At 47.0% G+C, this 19751-nt stretch overlaps 1 long non-coding RNA gene across 2 annotated transcripts; it reads left to right on the top strand.

Annotated features, from left to right (window-relative positions):
- Positions 1–666: 666 nt before the first annotated feature.
- Positions 667–15651, top strand: LOC126989490 (uncharacterized). Of its 2 annotated transcripts, none has more exons than XR_007743376.1 (7): positions 667–803; positions 3288–3418; positions 10041–10183; positions 12358–12506; positions 13222–13336; positions 14317–15009; positions 15516–15651. It is a non-coding gene; the product is annotated as an uncharacterized LOC126989490 (long non-coding RNA). The 2 variants fall into 2 exon arrangements; XR_007743365.1 differs by having other exon boundaries at positions 677–803; positions 3254–3418.
- Positions 15652–19751: the final 4100 nt, after the last annotated feature.

Raw genomic sequence — 19751 nt, 5'->3', positions numbered from 1 at the left:
TCACACCCACAGGTTCCCTAGCATACTGACTGAGCTGGTACCTCACTTGTTGTGTCACTATGTAATACGTGAACATCCCCTTTTGTGTGGGCTTATGATCACCCCCTTTGGTATCTTAACACCGCACGAATACCTTGCCCCATGATCATCTTTGTGAACACATATCGATCGGTGGTTGAAGGGATATATTTTATTGTATAATTATGCACCATAGAAACTTGACAAGGGTAGTTTGTTAGCTATGGCCAGGACTCTATATCTACATATATTTTATGAAATTAACTGTGATTGGGTAGGCCCTTCTGGTGATTGGAATGATGAGTTGAAATCTGTATTGTAGAGTAACTCGGTAAAAGCTCGCTACCATTACCAACATAAAGATGAAGTGTAAATAATATTGTTACTTAACCTCAGTAAACTCGCTACCATTATAAACCAACATAATATGAATAAACCTCATAATTTAACATTGTGTTGCGTCACCCTAAAAACCACAACAACCAGGAAGCACACTTCTATTAAGATATTAAAAACGAAGCTGAAGGCAACACATTGTGTGTGTGTGTGTGTGTGTGTGTGTGTGTGTGTGTGTGTGTGTGTGTGTGTGTGTGTACTGTACAGCCTCTTCCCTCTGACCTTCTCCTGCCCTCCTGACCCTCACACCTTCCTCAGTGCCGATGATGACCTGTTGCTGACGACCTGCCAGCACGGGGCAGTGCAGGCCGAGAAGAGGATGCATTGTGAAGGTGTTGTGTCCTGAGGCCGCAGCGGGAACCAGAAGGAAAGTGTGACGCATCTCACGGGTGAGTGTGTAGCCGTCAGGGTGAAGGAAGGAATAATGGCCTGGGGTGTGTGTGTGTGTCTGGCCGCCAGGGTGGAGGAAGGAGTAATGGCCTGGGGTCGGTGTGTCTGGTTGTCAGGGTGAAGGAAGGAGTAATGGCCTGGGGTGGGTGTGTCTGGCTGTCAGGGTGAAGGAAGGAGTAATGGCTTGGTGTGGGTGTGTCTGGCTGTCAGGGTGGAGGAAGGAGCAATGGCCTGGGGTGGGTGTGTCTGGCTGTCAGGGTGAAGGAAGGAGTAATGGCCTGGGGTGTGTGTGTCTGGCTGTCAGTGTGAAGGAAGGAGTAATGGCCTGGGGCGGGTGGGTGTGTCTGGCTGTCAGGGTGAAGGAAGGAGTAATGGCTTGGTGTGGGTGTGTCTGGCTGTCAGGGTGGAGGAAGGAGTAATGGCCTGGGGTGGGTGTGTCTGGCTGTCAGGGTGAAGGAAGGAGTAATGGCCTGGGGTGGGTGTGTCTGGCTGTCAGTGTGAAGGAAGGAGTAATGGCCTGGGGTGGGTGTGTCTGGCTGTCAGTGTGAAGGAAGGAGTAATGGCCTGGGGTGGGTGTGTCTGGCTGTCAGGGTGAAGGAAGGAGTAATGGCCTGGGGTGGGTGTGTCTGGCTGTCAGGGTGAAGGAAGGAGTAATGGCTTGGTGTGGGTGTGTCTGGCTGTCAGGGTGGAGGAAGGAGCAATGGCCTGGGGTGGGTGTGTCTGGCTGTCAGGGTGAAGGAAGGAGTAATGGCCTGGGGTGGGTGGGTGTGTCTGGCTGTCAGGGTGAAGGAAGGAGTAATGGCCTGGGGTGGGTGGGTGTGTGTGGCTGTCAGGGTGAAGGAAGGAGTAATGGCCTGGGGTGGGTGGGTGTGTCTGGCTGTCAGGGTGGAGGAAGGAGTAATGGCCTGGGGTGGGTGTGTCTGGCTGTCAGGGTGAAGGAAGGAGTAATGGCCTGGGGTGGGTGGGTGTGTCTGGCCGTCAGGGTGGAGGAAGGAGTAATGGCCTGGGGTGGGTGGGTGTGTCTGGCCGTCAGGGTGAAGGAAGGAGTAATGGCCTGGGGTGGGTGGGTGTGTGTGGCTGTCAGGGTGGAGGAAGGAGTAATGGCCTGGGGTGGGTGGGTGTGTCTGGCTGTCAGGGTGGAGGAAGGAGTAATGGCCTGGGGTGGGTGGGTGTGTCTGGCTGTCAGGGTGAAGGAAGGAGTAATGGCCTGGGGAGGGTGGGTGTGTCTGGCAGTCAGGGTGAAGGAAGGAGTAATGGCCTGGGGTGGGTGTGTGTGTCTGGCCGTCAGGGTGGAGGAAGGAGTAATGGCCTGGGGTGGGTGGGTGTGTCTGGCCGTCAGGGTGAAGGAAGGAGTAATGGCCTGGGGTGGGTGGGTGTGTCTGGCCGTCAGGGTGGAGGAAGGAGTAATGGCCTGGGGCGGGTGGGTGTGTCTGGCCGTCAGGGTGAAGGAAGGAGTAATGGCCTGGGGTGGGTGGGTGTGTCTGGCCGTCAGGGTGAAGGAAGGAGTAATGGCCTGGGGTGGGTGTGTGTGTCTGGCCGTCAGGGTGGAGGAAGGAGTAATGGCCTGGGGAGGGTGGGTGTGTCTGGCCGTCCGGGTGACGGAATGAGTAATGGCCTGGGGTGGTGTGTGTGTCTGGCCGTCAGGGTGGAGGAAGGAGTAATGGCCTGGGGCAGGTGGGTGTGTCTGGCCGTCAGGGTGAAGGAAGGAGTAATGGCCTGGGGTGGGTGGGTGTGTCTGGCCGTCAGGGTGAAGGAAGGAGTAATGGCCTGGGGTGGGTGGGTGTGTCTGGCCGTCAGGGAGTAGGAAGGAGTAATGGCCTCGGGCGGGAGTGTGTGTCTGGCCGTCAGGGTGGAGGGTGGGTGAGTCTGGCCGACAGGGTGGAGGGTGGGTGTGTCTGGCCGTCAGGGTGGAGGGTGGGTGTGTCTGGCCGTCAGGGTGGAGGGTGGGTGTGTCTGGCCGTCAGGGTGGAGGAAGGAGTTATGGCCTGGGGTGGGTGGGTGTGTCTGGCTGTCAGGGTGAAGGAAGGAGTAATGGCCTGGGGTGGGTGAGTGTGTGACCGTCAGGGTGAAGGAAGGAGTAATGGCCTGGGGTGTGTGGGTGTGTCTTGCCGTCAGGGTGGAGGAAGGAGTAATGGCCTGGGGTAATTAAATTCAACGTTATTGTGTTGGAAGTGGCCTCAAGTACACACAGAGGACGTGTGGTCACGCATCTTGTCCACCTTCATGCAGCTCAGCCACCTTGTCTTAGTGTGTTGGCCAAGAATATCAAAGAATGAACCCAGAGCTTCCTCCTCTCCTGCCTCCCTCACTTTCTTGCCTTTGTTTATTATTATTCTGTCTTGTCATTCTCTCTGGTTTCCTTCTTGCCTATTTATTTTTCCATCCTTCCTCTGTTCCTTTTTATTATTATCACAGAACCTCCACACCTCACCTCTCCCTGCACTCACAGCACACCTTGGCCTGCACCTCGTCCCTCCCTGCAGGTGCATGGTGCCCAACGGGACGCTTCACCTCACCTGGGTCAACGCCCGGAGCAGACTGATGAAGGCATCCACCAGTGCCTCCCTGGGTGTGGGCACCTTCATATCCACCCGCGCCATGCTCAGCATTGTTTGTGAGTGCCACGGCTGTCATCCCTCACAGTGCCTCTTGACGGGCAGTAGTCAGGCAGTCTTGTGTAGGATTTGGTAAGACTGTCTTTGGCTCAGTGACTGTTTCTGAGGATGCACATGTTGGTTCATATTCTGTATAGCAAGGAGAGAAAACCACTTCCTTCCATCTTGTCCTGATTCCTGGGAAGGTGACATTAACACACTAACAACATATTACCTGGTGTGTGTGTGTGTGTGTGTGTGTGTGTGTGTGTGTGTGTGTGTGTGTGTGTGTGTGTGTGTATTTATCTAGTTGTGACATACGGGAAAAGAGCTACGCTCGCGCTGTCCCGTCTCCATATCCTCTCTTATCCAACTTTTCCTTAAAATCATGAATGTTTCTTGCACAAACCACCACCTCCTCCAGTCCATTCCACAGCTCAATGCTTCTGTTTGGGAAGCTAAACTTTTTCACATCTCGCCTACACGTGGTCGCCCTCAACTTCTTTCCATGTCCTCTTGTTTCTCTCTCGCTCCACACACACAGGTCCTCTCTGTCCAGATTATCCACCTCGCTCGCCACCCTGTACATCGCTATCAGGTCTCCTCTTTCTCTTCTTCTCTCCAGGGTTGTGAGCCCCATGCTATTGAGTCTCTCCTCGTAAGTCCGATCCCTAAGTTCCGGTACCATCTTAGTTGCCATTCTCTGTACTCTTTCCAGCTTTCTTATATTCTTCTTTTCGTGAGGAGACCAGACCACTGCTGCATACTCCAACCTTGGCCTTATTATTGTAACTATTATTTTCTTCATCATCTCGTCCAAATACACAAATGCCGTCCTTATGTTCCTCAGCAAAGTCATAGTTTGTCCCGTTATCCTGTTGATGTGTTTGTCCGGTGACATGTTCTCTGAGACAGTCAAATCTTTTTCTTCCAATACTCTGCATATTATCTCACTTCCCATCTTATAATCATATTCACATCTTCTACCACTCCTACCAAACTCTATTTTTTTTACATTTCCCACATTTCCCAAGGTTGAATTCCATCTGCCATGTACCACTCCACTCCCATATTTTGTCCAGGTCCCTCTGCAATGCCTTACAGTCTTTCACATCATTGACTCGTCTCAATAGCTTTGCATCATCTGCAAACAAACTCACATAGCTGGTCACTCCCTCCACCATATTATTTATATAAACAGCAAACATTATTGGCGCCAGCACCGAACCTTGTGGGACCCCACTCCTCACCGGGCACCATTTGGAAGCCTTGTCCCTGATTATTGTCCTCATTTCCCTGTTAGTTAGGAGTGTGTGTGTGTGTGTGTGTGTGTGTGTGTGTGTGTGTGTAATTCACCATGATCTCATCACACAATAGACTCAGGATTGTCCGTCACTACGTACCCCGAGAGGGCATTTTTTTTTTTTTTTTACAACAAAAGAGGCAGCTCAAGGGCACACAAAAAAAGAAAACAATAATAAAAAAAAAAAAGCCCGCTACTCGCTGCTCCTAAAGTAAAACAAAAGAGGTGGCCGAAAGGAAGATCATATATAGGAGGAGAGGTGTCCTGATACCCTCCTCTTGAAAGAATTCAAGTCGTAGGCAGGAGGAAATACAGATGAAGGAAGATTGTTCCAGAGTTTACCAGCGTGAGGGATGAAAGAGTGAAGATGCTGGTTAACTCTTGCATAAGGGGTTTGGACAGTATAGGGATGAGCATGAAGAGAAAGTCGAGTGCCGCGGGAGGGGGGGAGGCATGCAGTTAGCAAGTTCAGAAGAGCAGTCAGCGTGGAAATATCGATAGAAGATAGAGAGGCAACATTGCGGCGGAATTTAAGAGGTAGAAGACTATCAGTATGAGGAGGAGAGCTGATGAGACGAAGAGCCTTAGCCTCCACTCTGTCCAGAAGAGCTGTGTGAGTGGAGCCCCCCCACACATGAGATGCATACTCCATACGAGGGCGGACAAGGCCCCTGTATATGGACAGCAACTGTGCAGGGGAGAAGAACTGGCGGAGACGGTACAGAACGCCCAGCCTCGAGGAAGCTGATTTAGTAAGAGATGAGATATGAAGTTTCCAGTTGAGATTTTGAGTTAAGGATAGACCGAGGATGTTTAGTGTTGAGGAAGGTGATAGCTGGGTGTTGTCAAAGAATAGGGGATAGTTGTTTGGAAGATTGTGTCAGTGGATGGGTAGAGAAGCTGTGTTTTGTGGCGTTGAAGGACACCAGGTTCTTTTGCCCCAATCGGAAATAATAGTAAGGTCTGAGGCTAAGCGTTCTGCATCCTCCAGCCTTGAGTCGTTAAGTTCCTGAAGGTGGGTCTTCTATTACAAGAAGTTGAGTAATGCAGAGTGGAATCATCGGCGTAGGAATGGATAGGACAGTTCGTTTTGGAAGAAGATCATCAATGAACAACAGAAAAGAGTGGGAGATAGGACAGAACCCTGTGGGACACCACTGTTAATATATTTAGAGGAAGAACAGTGACCGTCTACCACGGCAGAAATAGAACAGTCAGAAAGGAAACTGGAGATAAAGGTACAGAGAAGGATAGAAACCGTAGGAGGGTAGTTTAGAAAGCAAAGATTTGTGCCAGACCCTATCAAAAGCTTTTGATATGTCAAGCGCAATAGCAAAAGTTTCACCGAAACAGCTAAGAGGATGACCAAGAGTCAGTTAAGAAGGCTAGGAGATCACCAGTAGAACGCCCTTGCGGAACCCATACTGGCGATCAGATAGAAGGTCAGAAGTGGAAATGTGCTTTTGAATCTTCCGGTTAAGATTGATTCAAAAGCTTTAGATAGACAAGAAAGTAAAGCTATAGGACGGTAGTTTGAGGGATTGGACGGTCACCTTCTTAGGCACAGGCTGTATGAAGGCATACTTCCAGCAAGAAGGAAAGGTAGATGTTGACAGGCAGAGGCGAAAGAGTTTGACCAGGCAGGGTGACAGCACGGAGGCACAGTTTTAAGGACAATAGAAGGCACTCCATCAGGTCCATAAGCCTTCTGAGGATTGAGACCAGAGAGGGCATAGAAAACATCATTTGAAGAATCTTTATAACAGGCATAAAGGAGTCAGAGGGGGATGAGTAGGAGGAATATGCCCAGAATCGTCCAGAGTGGAGTTTTAGAAAAAGTTTGAGAGAAGAGTTCAGCCTTAGAGATAGATGAGACAGCAGTGTTGCCGTCAGGACTGAGAGTGGAGGAAAGATGAAGAAGTGAAGTTGGAGATGTTTTTGGCTAGATGCCAGAAGTCACAGGAAGAGGTAGAGACAGCCAGGTTGGACATTTTCTATTAATGAAAGAATTTTTGGTTAGTCGGAGAATAGATTTGGCACGATTTCGGGCAGAAATGTAAAGTTCATAATTAGCATTACCTTTTGTGAGCTACCTCTCTATCATTAACAGCACGAGAACAAGCGTAATTAAACCAAGGCTTTTTAACGTGAGGAGTAGAGAAAGAACGAGGAATGTATGCCTCCATTCCAGAGACAATCACCTCTGTGATGCGCTGAGCACACACAGAGGGGTCTCTATCCTGGAAGCAATAATCATTCCACGGGAAATCGGAAAAGTACATCCTCAGGTCGTCCCACCGAGCTGAAGCAAAATGCCAGAAGCATCGCCTCTTCGGTGGGTCCAGAGGGTGTACAGGAGCGATAGGACAGGATGCAGAAATAAGATTGTGATCGGAGGAGCCCAACGGAGAGAACAGTTTGACAGAATAAGCAGAAGGGTTTGAGGTAAGGAAGAGGTCTAGAATGTTGGGCCGATCTCCAAGACGGTCAGGAATACGTGTAGGGTGCTGGACCAACTGCTCTAGGTCATTGAGGATAGCAAAGTTGTAGGCTTGTTCACCAGTGTAAGAGGATGAAGGCCAAAGCTGGTGGTGAACATTGAAATATCCTAGGATGGAGATTTCAGCGAAGGGAGAGTGGGTCAAGATGTGCTCCACTTTAGAATTCAAATAGTCAAAGAATTTTACATAGTTGGTAGAGTTAGGTGAGAGATAAACAGCACAGATGTATTTAGTAATAGAATGACAATGAAGTCTTAGTCAGATGGTGGAAAATTCAGAAGAGTCAAGGTTGTGGGCACGAGAGCAAGTGATGTCGTTGCGCACGTAGGCGCAACATCCAGCTTTGGATTGAAATTTAGGATAGAGATAGTAGGAGGGAACAGAGTAGAGATTGCTGTCAGTAGCCTCAGAAACCTGTGTTTCGGTAAGGAAGAGAAGGTGAGGCTTAGAGGAGGAGAGATGATGTTCCACAGAATGAAAATTAGAGCGAAGACCGCGAATGTTGCAGAAATTGAGAAGAAAGAGGTTCGAGGAGTTATCAAGACACCTCTCTAGGTCGGCAGCCAGAAGGGGAGTCCTCCCTGGGGGAATTTGTGGTCCCCCCCCCAGGCGGGGACTCCGAGGCTTGGTGTATGTGCGCCATTTTGAAATTTTAATTTTGGGAAAAGGTGTATATGTTGTGTGAATGTAGTGTGGTGTGGATAAAGAGAGGATCTGTCTTTAGGGAGCATGCTGAACTACTCTTCGGTGTTGGTGAGACAATAGGGAAACGGTTAGTGAGGACATGAAGCTCAGAAGTGACAGATCTCTGCATACGGTTTAGACCCCAGAGAGGAAGCACAGCCCCGTTGATACCTGATACCCATTCATTGGTGGGTGTAGAGGAGACTCAGGTTAGGGGAGGCTGACAATGGTCCCCACTCTGGCCAGGACGCGGCCCTGGAGAGAGCCCTGGAGTTGGTACATTTTTTACATTATAGTTTGCTGGAATGTTCTCTTCCCTGCCTGGTGCTCAGCCTTCATCATTTCACAGGCTGACTGATTGAGGGAAGGAAGTGGGTACTGAATTCAATACTGTTTGCTGTTGACACGGTGCTCATTGCAGAAAATGAAAGTGACCTACAAAACTTGGTCATTGTTTTTGACAGTGTCTGTAACAAGAGAAAGCAAGAGAAAGCTGAAAGTAAATGTCAACAAAAGTAAAGTGATGGTTTGTGAGAAGTGAGGTTGTAGATTTTGTATGCCCATGTAGAGTGGGAGTTGAATGTGAAAAAGAATGCAAAATATTTTTTAATTTTGAAGAACACAAAGTAACACAAAGGAAGAACAAACAACAGCAGACCTGCTGGTCCTTACGAGGCTGTTTGTGACAAGCTACACTAACTATCTAATCAAAGGTGGAAGATGAGGGACAGCAAAGGCGAAGGCTCCTCCCCACCCCCCCATCCCTCCAGCCAAAGCTGGCAGGAAAGGAAAAAAACATGCAGCATGGAAAAACTGCATGGAAATTATGTAGGAAAGAGGAAAGAACTACCATTACTTACTACTAACCGGGCGATCAAAGCGGACAAGGACACCAGTATTCGAAAGAACTTAACGTTATTACGACAATGAATAATATCTTAGTTGCTGGTTAGATTCAAAACACTTGTCTAATCTATTCTTGAAGGCCGTAGAGAGTTCCAAACATTAGCAACTCGATTGAAGAAGAAGTGTTCAGCTTCATGCGATGAGAATCTTTTACCACTTATCTTAAAATTGTGAATTCTTCTTGTTCTATTTGATCGATCAATTGTAAAGTAATCTTTCGCATTAAATGGAAGAGGTCAATGAGTTTAAGTACTTTGGATCAATTATGTGTAAGCATGGTGGTACGGAGGGAAAGATAAGAGAAAGGGCATTCCAAGGAAGAAGGGTGGTAGGGTCTTTGGGACGAATCATGAATGGCAGAAGTGTGAGCATGGAGGTCAAGAGGGATTTGAGAGATACAATAATAGTACCAACCCTCACATATGAAACGTGGGCCTGGAATGAAAGGCAGAGGTCTAGAGAGCAAGCAGTGGAAATGAGTTATTTGAGGAGTGCTTGTGGTATGAGTAGATTGGATGGAATGAGTAATGAAAGTGTGTACGAGCGTTTTGGAATGTGTCACAGGGGTGAAGGGGAAGAAGTATGGAGTGGTGGAAGAAGTGAAGCAACAGACCTTAAAGTGGTATGGCCACATGGAGTGAATGGAGGAGAGTAAGATGACCAGAAGGGTGTATGAGAGTGAGATAAAGGGAGGGAATGCTAGAGGACGACCTCCAGTGAAATGGAGGGATAGGGTGCAAGAGTACGTTAGGGAGAGGGGGGGGGAATCTTTGAGAAACTTTGAGCAGGCAAGGAGGGAGTGTCTGGATAGAGAAAGGTGGAAGCTCTTCTTCCGTTGCCATCCCCTGCTGGGAGCTCTAGGGCAGGCGTCGATGAAATGATGATGATGACTGAGAGGGGCATTTTGATGTGTCTTGAGAGCTTGGATAACAGTGACTGAGGGAGAGGTTTCAGAATCAAATAAATATATACCCATTACTTTTTTTTTTAGTGTGTGTGTGTGTGTGTGTGTGTGTGTGTGTGTGTGTGTGTGTGTGTGTGTGTGTGTGTGTGTGTGTGTGTGTGTGTTGCAGTTATTGCTGTATATAAGGTAAGTGTTGCAGCAGGCTTATTGTAATGGACTGTTTTTGTTGGTATTTATTTTTTTCCCTTGAGCTGCTTCCTCTACTGTAAAATAAGAAAAATTGTGACAAACAGCAATTAGATACAAAACTCACTTGCTTACAGTACCTTTCTGCCTCTCCTCAGGGACCTGGACACACTGTTCTGCGGCACCACCAGCAGCAGCCTGCACATCCATGGCCTGCAGGAGGAGGACGAGGGGACGTACAGGTGCCGTGCGGAGAACAGGGAGAACTCGCTCGACGCCGTGGCCCACATACAGGTCCAAGGTGAGACAAAACTATGACATATATATTTTTTTACAGCAATGAAAGAGTTCAAAGGCAAAAAACGGTGAAAACAATAAAGCACTGCTCCTATAAAGAAAAAAATGAGAGGTCAATAGTGAGTGTAGAGGTCATAGGCAGGAGGAAATACAGACACATGGTGGCTGTTCCAGAGTTTACCAGTGAAAGGGATGAAAGAATGAAGATGCTGGTTAACTCTTGTGCTTTGTGGGAATAAAGTTTGGCATGGTAAAAATCTTAGTGTTTGTGAATTATATGTTTGTCATATAAGATGAAGTCGTGAAATGGATGGCCAAGATATGTGAAGTAGCATGGGAGGGTGCCAGCAGACTGGACAAAAGCCATCATTGTCCCAGTTTACAAGGGGAAGGGCAGGAGAGGGGAATGCGGGAGCTATAGAGGTATAAGTATCCTGAGTATACCCGGAAAGGTATATGGAAAACTCATAATAGAGAGAGTGCAAAAACTTACAGAAGAGAAAATCAGTGAAAAACAAGGATGCTTCAGGAAGGGAAGGGGATGTGCGGATCAGATATTTTCCTTCAGGATGGTAGTATAAAAAATAATTGCAAAAGGAAATAAACTATGCGCTGCCTTCATGGATTTGGAAAAAGCTAAAGCTAATAAAGTCTCTCTATGAGGATACATCTGCATGTGTCAAAATTTCTGTAGAAACAAGTGGACATTTTGGGATAAAAGTGGGCTTAAGACAAGGGTGCGTCATGTCACCAGGGTTATTCAATATTTATAAGGATGGTGTCATTAGAGAAATGAAGGGCAAAGCTGGAGAAGATGGAGTAAGACTGTTCGATGAGGGAAGGAAGTGGGTACTGAATTCGATACTGTTTGCTGATGACACGGTGCTCATTGCAGAAAATGAAAGTGACCTACAAAATTTGGTCAGTGTTTTTGATAGTATCTGTAATAGGAGAAAGCTGAAAGTAAATGTCAACAGAAGTGAAGTGATGGTTTGTGAGCGAAGTAGAAGTGAGGTTGTAGATTTTGTATGCCCATATAGAGTGGGAATTGAATGTGAAAAAGAATGCAAAATAATTTTGAATGTTGAAGAAATGGAGGAGGTCAATGAGGTTAAGTACCTTGGATCAGTTATGTGTAAGCATGGTGGCACAGAGGGAGAGATAAGAGAAAGGGCATTTCAAGGAAGAAAGGTGGTAGGGTCTCTGGGACGAATCATGAATGGCAGAAGTGTGAGCATGGAGGTAAAGAGGGATTTGAGAAATACAATAATAGTACCATCCCTCACATATGCAAGTGAAACGTGGGCCTGGAATGAAAGTCAGAGGTCTAGAGTGCAGGCAGTGGAAATGTGTTATTTGAGGAGTGCTTGTGGTGTGAGTAGAATGGATGGAATGAATAATGAAAGTGTGTACGAGCATTTTGGAATGTGTCACAGGGGTGAAGGGAAGAAGTGTGGAGTGGTGGAAGAAGTGAAGCGACAGACTTTAAAGTGGTTTGGCCACATGGAGCGAATGGAGGAGAGTATGATGACCAGAAGGGTGTATCTGAGTGAGATAGAGGGAGGGAATTCTAGAGGACGACCTCCAGTGAAATGGAGGGATAGGGTGCAAGAGTACGTTAGGGAGAGGGGGGAAAGATCTTTGAAAAACTTTGAGCAGGCAAGGAGGGAGTGTCTGGATAGAGAAAGATGGAAGCTCTTCTGCCGTGGCCATCCCCTGCTGGGAGCTCCCAGGAGCAGGCGTCCAGGAAATGATGATCATATGTTTGTCTCCGTTACTAGTATTGAAAATGGTATAAGAAAGACTATTCATATCTTTGTGGTTTGAGTATATAAAGTTTGGCATTGTGAAAGGTTGGCATTTGTCAGTTATCGTTAAGTTAGGTTAGGGTAGATGTTTGTCTCAGTACTAAAGTGTTTTCAGTGATATAATAAAGACTGTGCATATTTTTTTGTGATTTGTGTGGATAAATTTTGCCATAGTAAAAATCTTCAGTGTTTGTCAATTATCATTAAGTTCCTTTCAGTTACTAGAATGGTGAAAATGTTGAAAATGGAATAACAAAGACTAGGAATATTTTTGCGGTTTGAGTGTTTAAAGTTTGGCATAGTAAAAATCTTAGTGTTCTTCAGTTATCATGTTTCTCTCAGTTACTAGAGCTTGAAAATTGTATGACAGTTGCTCCGAGGTTTCTGAGGCAGCCGGCCAACGCCCTCGCCTATGAAAAGGAGCACGTGGAGCTGAAGTGCAGCGTGTAAGGCCAGCCTGAGCCCTCGCTCCACTGGCTTAAGAACGGCGAGCTGCTGGTGGAGACGGAATACCTTCAGGTGAGACGGACTTCTGTGGCGGTGTGGAAATTTATCGCTGTTACAGGTTTAAAAGGACAGAGATATGTAGATTCATAAGATAGATAGATTGATGGATACATACATACATACCATACATACATACATACATAAGGGGAAAGGAATGTAAGGCTCCAAATCAGTGGTTCTTAACCTGGGGGGTGCACCCCTCTGAGGGGGAGCACAGTAATTTCCAGGGGGGGTGCGAGCCCTAGGGGAAAACTAGGAATTTCTCTAATTATTTTTGCTATTCTCTTACCAAGAGCGTGGGCTAATATTGAGAAGTTTATGAACAAATGCAAAAGTATCGCCATTACTTCAGTTTCCTGTAGCCTACTTAGGGTTTGCCAGTGTCATTAACATCTGTAAGGAAATTTTATTGCTAGATGCAAGGAGGCGTGGAGGGAAGGACCACTTCCTGGAAGGGTCGGGGAAGTAAAAAGGTTAAGAACCACTGCTCGAAATGGATGCATAAGGTATGTAAAGAGATACATTGGAATCCATAAAGTTCCATGCATAAGGTTCTAAAAGGATAAGTAAAGGAAAAGGGATACAAGGTTCTAAGTAGATACATAAGGGATTTCAGTAGATAAGGGATATAAGGCTCTATGCAGGGAGATAAATATAATGCTGTCAATAGCTACACAAAACACAGCTGTGTTGTGTTAGGTGTGTGTAATGCCAAGCCTCCCTGCAGAGTGTGAGCGGCAACAACCTGGAGATCCATGGCCTGGTGCGCCAGGACTCCGGGATGTACCAGTGTGTGGCGCACAGCTCCGCCGGGGACGCCCAGCTGTGTGTCCTTGAGTCAAGTAAGCAGCGGTGCCGTGCGGGGCAGACACTGTTCACACTGTAGCCCTTTGTTTGCATTCATGAGTACTGATGTATTGTTGTCTGCATTGGACACAGGCAGTGACTAGTCCAGATAATTCTAGATTGCTAATAAGCCCAGAAGCAAACATTTACAAGGTTACTGAATGTATTCCAATGTTTCTGGCAGGCAGCTGCAGCCGCTGGTACAGACGCTGCAGTTTTAAAAAAATGTACATTACCCAAGTTATTGATGTTGATCCATGTGATTTTCTTAGCATGGCTGTAAGCATAACCCTTTGTTGTGTTTATTATTCCTTGAAGACTGAATAAAATGCATAGATTACACTGTGGGCAAAGCACACGTCTCCAGTAATGTGTTCATATTTGATTGTCCTGAAGTCTGGAAATATCAAAGCCGGTGCTGAGTGTTACTGACTCACTAAAATGTGATTTACCCGAGAATGACTATTTTGTTGTGGTATTTTGATAATAAGTTGTCTGGGCTCACCTCCAGGGAGGAGCAGCATGCCCCCACCCACGCACAAGGCAGGTCACAGACACAGTAAGTGGGGCAGCTCAGGCACACCACTACTACTACTACTCATTGTTTTCAATACTTAGAATGTCTGCTCATTGTTGACGCAGCTTGTTTACATCATTTGCCTCCTCTTGGTGTGCGCCTTGACAGTCACTGTGTCTACTAGTCTTTATGCTGTTCACAATAATTACTCCTGGGATAGTCAGTCATCTACAAGCAGGAAGGATCACTCATGTCAGAACCAAAGGACACAACCTGGGAATATTTATTGCATAAAAAATTCAACACAATACTACTACTGTTAAGATGTATTTAGCAAATACAGAGTTATCCAACTGCCATTCCAGTGATTATGAAGAAATAATAACATTTTAGCGAGTACATATATAACATTTCATCAAAAGTAAGTGATTCACACATCACTTTCCTCCTTCACTGCAGAGAACGCGTCCAGAACGTGAGTGCAGCTCCTCCAGCGAGGGACTGGATGAATACAAGACCCAGATCAGCGACCTAAGTCCCGGGAGTAACTGCATGGTGCGGGTGGCGGCCTACACCTCCGGCGGCCTGGTGGGCGCCTCCATACACGAGGTGCGGGTGTTCACCAAGCCGGACCTGGACCTGCCCTCCGCCCCAGAGTCTGAAAGTTGTCCCCACCTCACCCACCAGTCTGGGTGTCACTTGGTCGCCGCCCGTACTGGCCAAAACGCCCATCACGGGATACACCATGTTCTATATGCAGATGTGGACGGCCTTATAGAACTGTGTGCTAAATGTGGAGTCCCTGTTGCCTAACAAAAGTCTTCCCATATCCTTGTGTGTCATTAGTGACCTTCCTTTGAGTACAGGGTAACCATAGCCGTGTGTTTGTACAAGTGCCAGTGTGTATCTTAGCCATTGTCTCCCTTGTAATTTTCTCCTCAGGTTGGGTCAGCAGAAGAACACGAGGTAGAGGTCACTGGTACGTCATATGACCTCCAAGGCCTGGACCAGTTCACTGAGCATAGCGTATGGCTCACCGCCGTCAACAGTAATGGCGGGGGAGACGCCACCCCGGAGGTCACTGCCAGAACCTTCTCAGACGTGCCCTCAAAGGAGCCTCAGAATGTGAGCGTTGAGGCTGCCAGCTCAAGGGTGAGTTGTGGAAGGCTTCCAAGGCAAAGATGCATTGTGAAACTCGTTTTTAAATAGCTTTCTGCTCTGTTCGTTTCCTTCACATCATCTCTACAAGTTGCACATTCATTGTTTCAGTATTTTTAACCCTTGCACATTCATTATATTTCATTATATTTGACCCGTTCGCTGCGATTGGCACGGATTTGGCCTTCACTGGTAGCCTGAAAACATTTACTCCCATGTCTTTCCCTGGCTCTGTGGTGGATAGTGGAGTGTATCCAATGTGGCATTGGTACGCAGGATATCCCCTCCCAAGCTGCAGGACTTTACATTTTTCTCCACTGAATTGTAGCAGCCAGTTTGTGTTCCATTCCTGTAGCTTGGTGAGGTCTTCTGGTAGGAAATCCACAGTCAGGGGGTTAAGTTGATGCATTCACGGCCTCACACAATGTTCAAACTTTTTAAGATTATATTTTCATAATTTATCGTACAACTTTTTTCCCTCACACGGCCTTTCCCTTCAGAGCCTCATCATCTGCTGGGAGCCTCCGCTGGCCGAGCACCAGAATGGGATCATCACCAGCTGCAAGATCCCCGACAAGGAGCTCGGCGAGTCAGGTTCCTCCAAAACCAAAGCAACAGACGGAAACAGACGACTCTTTGCCCTCAAGAAAAGCACCACATACTCCATAAAGGTTTAACCCGTCTGCTGCGATTGGCACATATTTCACAATCACTGGTAGCCTGATAACATACAGTCCCTGGTCTTTCTCTGCTTCTGTGGTGGATAGTGGAGTGTTTCCCATGTGGTATTGGTGTGCTGGATATCCCTTCACTGGTAGCCTGATAACATACAGTCCTTGGTCTTTCTCTGCCTCTGTGGTGGATAGTGGAGTGTTTCCTATGTGGTATTGGTGTGCTGGATATCCCCTCCTAAGGTGCAGGACTTACATTTTCTTCATTGAATTGTAGCCACAGATACTTTTTGGTCTCGCTGTTCATTTCCCATTTCCTTCTGGTTCTCCTCCTCCTCCTCCTCCTGTAACCCTCTCTGTCCTGTCCCTACTGTTCATGTTCTATTTTTTCCTCTTGCTGTTCCAATTTTCCTGTTCCTGTGTCCCCGCCCTGCCAACTATTCTCCTGTCATTCTCCCGCGCCTTGCTTCTCTGCATTTCCTGGTCTGCCTTCCTTCCTTCCTCCTATATTTTACATCTCCATTTCTCCTCCTACTCCTTCTTTTCCATCTCTCAAGTTTCCTTCCCTTATCCCATTCTCCTCCTCCTCTATGATTTTGATGTCGATGGAACTTAGATTTATTCATTTCATCTCTCTCTCTCAGAGGGAAGACTTACACACAGTTATTCTTTTTACTTCATTTATTTATTTATTGATACATTTTATTATTGTTCTGATCTCCCTCACACACACTCTACTAACAGGGAGCATATGCCAAGGATGGTGTTGGTTCAGAGAGGGAGAGAGTAAGGGGGAAGGGTCTTATATATGTGTCTGGGGGGCATGTGTCTGTGGGGTTTGTAAACATACTGTGGGGCCCATTCTGTGGGGCCTGTGAGCTGTGGTGAGTAGAGAGAGAGAGAGAGAGAGAGAGAGAGAGAGAGAGAGAGAGAGAGAGAGAGAGAGAGAGAGAAAGTAAAGGCAAACCACGTACATGCAAACATCAACTTGGGTTATTACTAGAGTTAATCCATTTTAGCGAGTCCTGCAGGTGCTTTCCTGCCCTCTGCTCTGCCACTCAGTCCCAACACTTCCTGTCATGTGTTACCTGTAGATAACACATGAGATGAAGGGACAGGACTGTGTGGCAGAGCAGAGGGGAGGAAAGGACCTGCAGAAGCCTACCCCACAATGGACTGACTAAAATGGTTTCATTCTACCACTACTAATAGTATTACTGCCATTTCTGCTGCTGCTGTTACTACTACTACTACTGTTATTTGTGCTACTACTACTACCACTATAACAGCTTCTTCTACTACCATGACCATATATATACAAGTAATTCATCTCTTTTCAGTTACATAAAAAGACATCTGGCTCTGTAAGTGAAAATAAAAGTTCTCTAATAGTTTGCGGTAATTGTTAGTAGCCTTACTTCTTGAGGAGACTTTGTTTGGGAATATTGAAGGCCATGAGGAGAGAACAGGCAGTGTGTGCAAATGTGACAGAAGGGAGGAATGGATGGAATGGAGCTGACCCAAGAGCTGGTTGCCTCGTCTTTCCTCCCCTCAGTACAGTACATAAATAGTTCCTTAATATAACCCACTGCTTTGCCTGCCTACTCAAACAGAGAGAGTCCAATGAAGGCAAGCTCTTTCCTCATGTCAGGCGGTGGAGTCATCAGTCAGCTCCTCCATGCTTTCCTCTTCCACAGCAAGGACCTGAAAAATTGGTCATCTCATCACGAGTTGGAAAATACATAAAACTGCATAGATTCTACATAAAGGAAAGAACAGAAAGGGGGGACAAGCTGTGCACTTTGTTTTCCATTAAAGGAGGCAGTGCAGGCAAACATATATTCAAAGCATTGCTCATACAGATAATGGTCAGATTAGGCGGAGAGGTGTCTTGGTACTCCCTCTTCAAAGTGTACGTCATAGGAAGGTGTTGGCTACACAGACAAAGGAAGGCCGCCCCAGTAAGTACTCAGTACAGCCACCCTACATAGCAAAGGGATATCTTTTTAGGTGCAGGAGATGGCCACGCCGGGCATTGCTTCCGCCACTGCTGGAGGACAGCCGCGCACCTGGCCAAAGCAACCAAATGTCACTCTGTATGCAGCAACATGAACGCACACACACAAGAAAATTAAGATATGAACAGAGAGATTGAACCAATGAGCACACACACACACACACACACACACACACACACATACACATGCACTCTGAGTACTCGAGGAGACAGCTGCACATCATCCACCTGCTTCCAGTGAAGTCAAAGGGTAACTGAAGGAGCGCAGCTCAGTGCGTGCGCTTCAGGGTCACCTCTTCCGCTGCCAGAAGAATGGTGGTGGTTGGGGCTGTATAAGGTGAAGCTCCACGTACACGCATATGTTCTCATGCCTATGCAACAATATTAATGCTGTGGGAAATATATGAATGCATTATTCAAGCCAAAGAGTCCATCTGAAAAATACAAAAAAATAGCAATGGAGTCTGTGGCCTGAGAAGGGGGGGGGGGGGGGGTTCCTGTGATGATCTCTTCTTTTTTCCTTTTTGGCTGTCATCTGGGTGGGGCAGCATTCTCCTGACCTGGGCACAGAGGATGACCAGTTTGCAACACATCCAACACAGAACATTCAGTTTTACACTCTTTATGAGGACACAAAATCACAACCTTTTTCTTTCATCATCAGTGAAATATGGAGGCAGGGAGGAGGTTGTTCAGCTTCCAAGTCGGCGGTGCTGGAGCTGAAACACTCTCTGTCCTCTACAGTCATGGCAGCTTTCAGGGCCTCCAAGTTCTCTTCAGGCTTTTTTGATCGCTGGTGATTCTCCATTGTGGAGGACGTGAGGATTTTCACTGAGAAAAATGTTAGGTGTGAAGGTATAGATGTCTGGAAGAAAGTAAACACAGCAGGGAGGGACTTTTTAGATAAAGGAAAATATTTATATCCTAAACTGTAATGTAAGAGCAGTTATATGAGTTATGTGCCTCTGTGGTGCAGTGGCTGGCGTGCCTAGCTGCACATACAGAGGCTGAGGTTTGAACCCCTGCCCAGGCAGGCAGCACACAGCTAACCCAACTGTTCATCCTTGTTTTGGAGCTGGTGGATAAATGGGTACCTGGGGAAACCTGGGGAAGGCACACTGTGGTAACCTGGATGTCACACTGGCCCTGTGTCAAAGGGTAATGGGCTCCCACCCATTTAGAGACAGGAGTCTAAAAGTGTGGTCCACAGGGAGGGGAGGGTGGCACAGACTACATGCAGCAGAGGTGGGAGGGAGGGAAGGGGGGTAAATGTTGCAAAACAGGTGTTTATGAACAGGGAAAACTAGAAACTCTTTTAGCAAAGTCTCCCCCTTGAATGACACTCCTAGAGAAAGCAGGGCACGAGAGCTCCAATGAGTCAACTGGGACAGTGCCCAGGGCAATGGGTGCCCCTGCTGTCCCGTCATTTACAATGGCAATGAGTACAATCATTTGTTTCTTAGAACAAGTGATTTCTCTGTCAATCAGGGTTCAAGGTCGTCAAGATAAGGAACTTGTAGGAAAAAATGAGTGACTATTTTAGTATGAAAGTGCCCTAAAAGCCATTACCTTATTAAAGGAAGTTGTGGAGAAGTATTGTAAACTAAATGTGAAATGATTGCTTATGATCAGAAGAAAACATTACTCACGAGTTCCATAGCTGCCACACTCCTGAAAAAACTGCAGGGCGGCGCCCACACTCACCTTGTGCTCCAGCCACCGCCTGTCTCTTGCAGACATAGGCCACAAGCCTCCCGGATATCACACTCCTCAGACCAGCGGAAGTCCACGGAGGAACAGTGACCTGACCAGCAGGCATAAACCCTGCCCACATCCTGGAAGAGACGCTCCGTGTTTCACAAGGTTTGCACACTCATGAGCCTCGCCGGGGCTTGGGGTCCACAGTGCCAGCTTGTTACAGGGAGACCAAGAGTTTATAAACATTTATTTATGATGATTATACATAAGAATGAACAAAGGCAACTTAGATAGCCATTACATACGTGTTGGCCATGTGGGTGAGGTATATTTTATAACTACTGGTTTGC

The sequence above is a fragment of the Eriocheir sinensis genome, chromosome 6, assembly GCF_024679095.1.
Source record: "Eriocheir sinensis breed Jianghai 21 chromosome 6, ASM2467909v1, whole genome shotgun sequence".
NCBI classification, from domain to species: domain Eukaryota; kingdom Metazoa; phylum Arthropoda; class Malacostraca; order Decapoda; family Varunidae; genus Eriocheir; species Eriocheir sinensis.
Note: the sequence above shows the minus strand (reverse complement) of the source record. Positions and strands in the feature narration are given on the sequence as shown.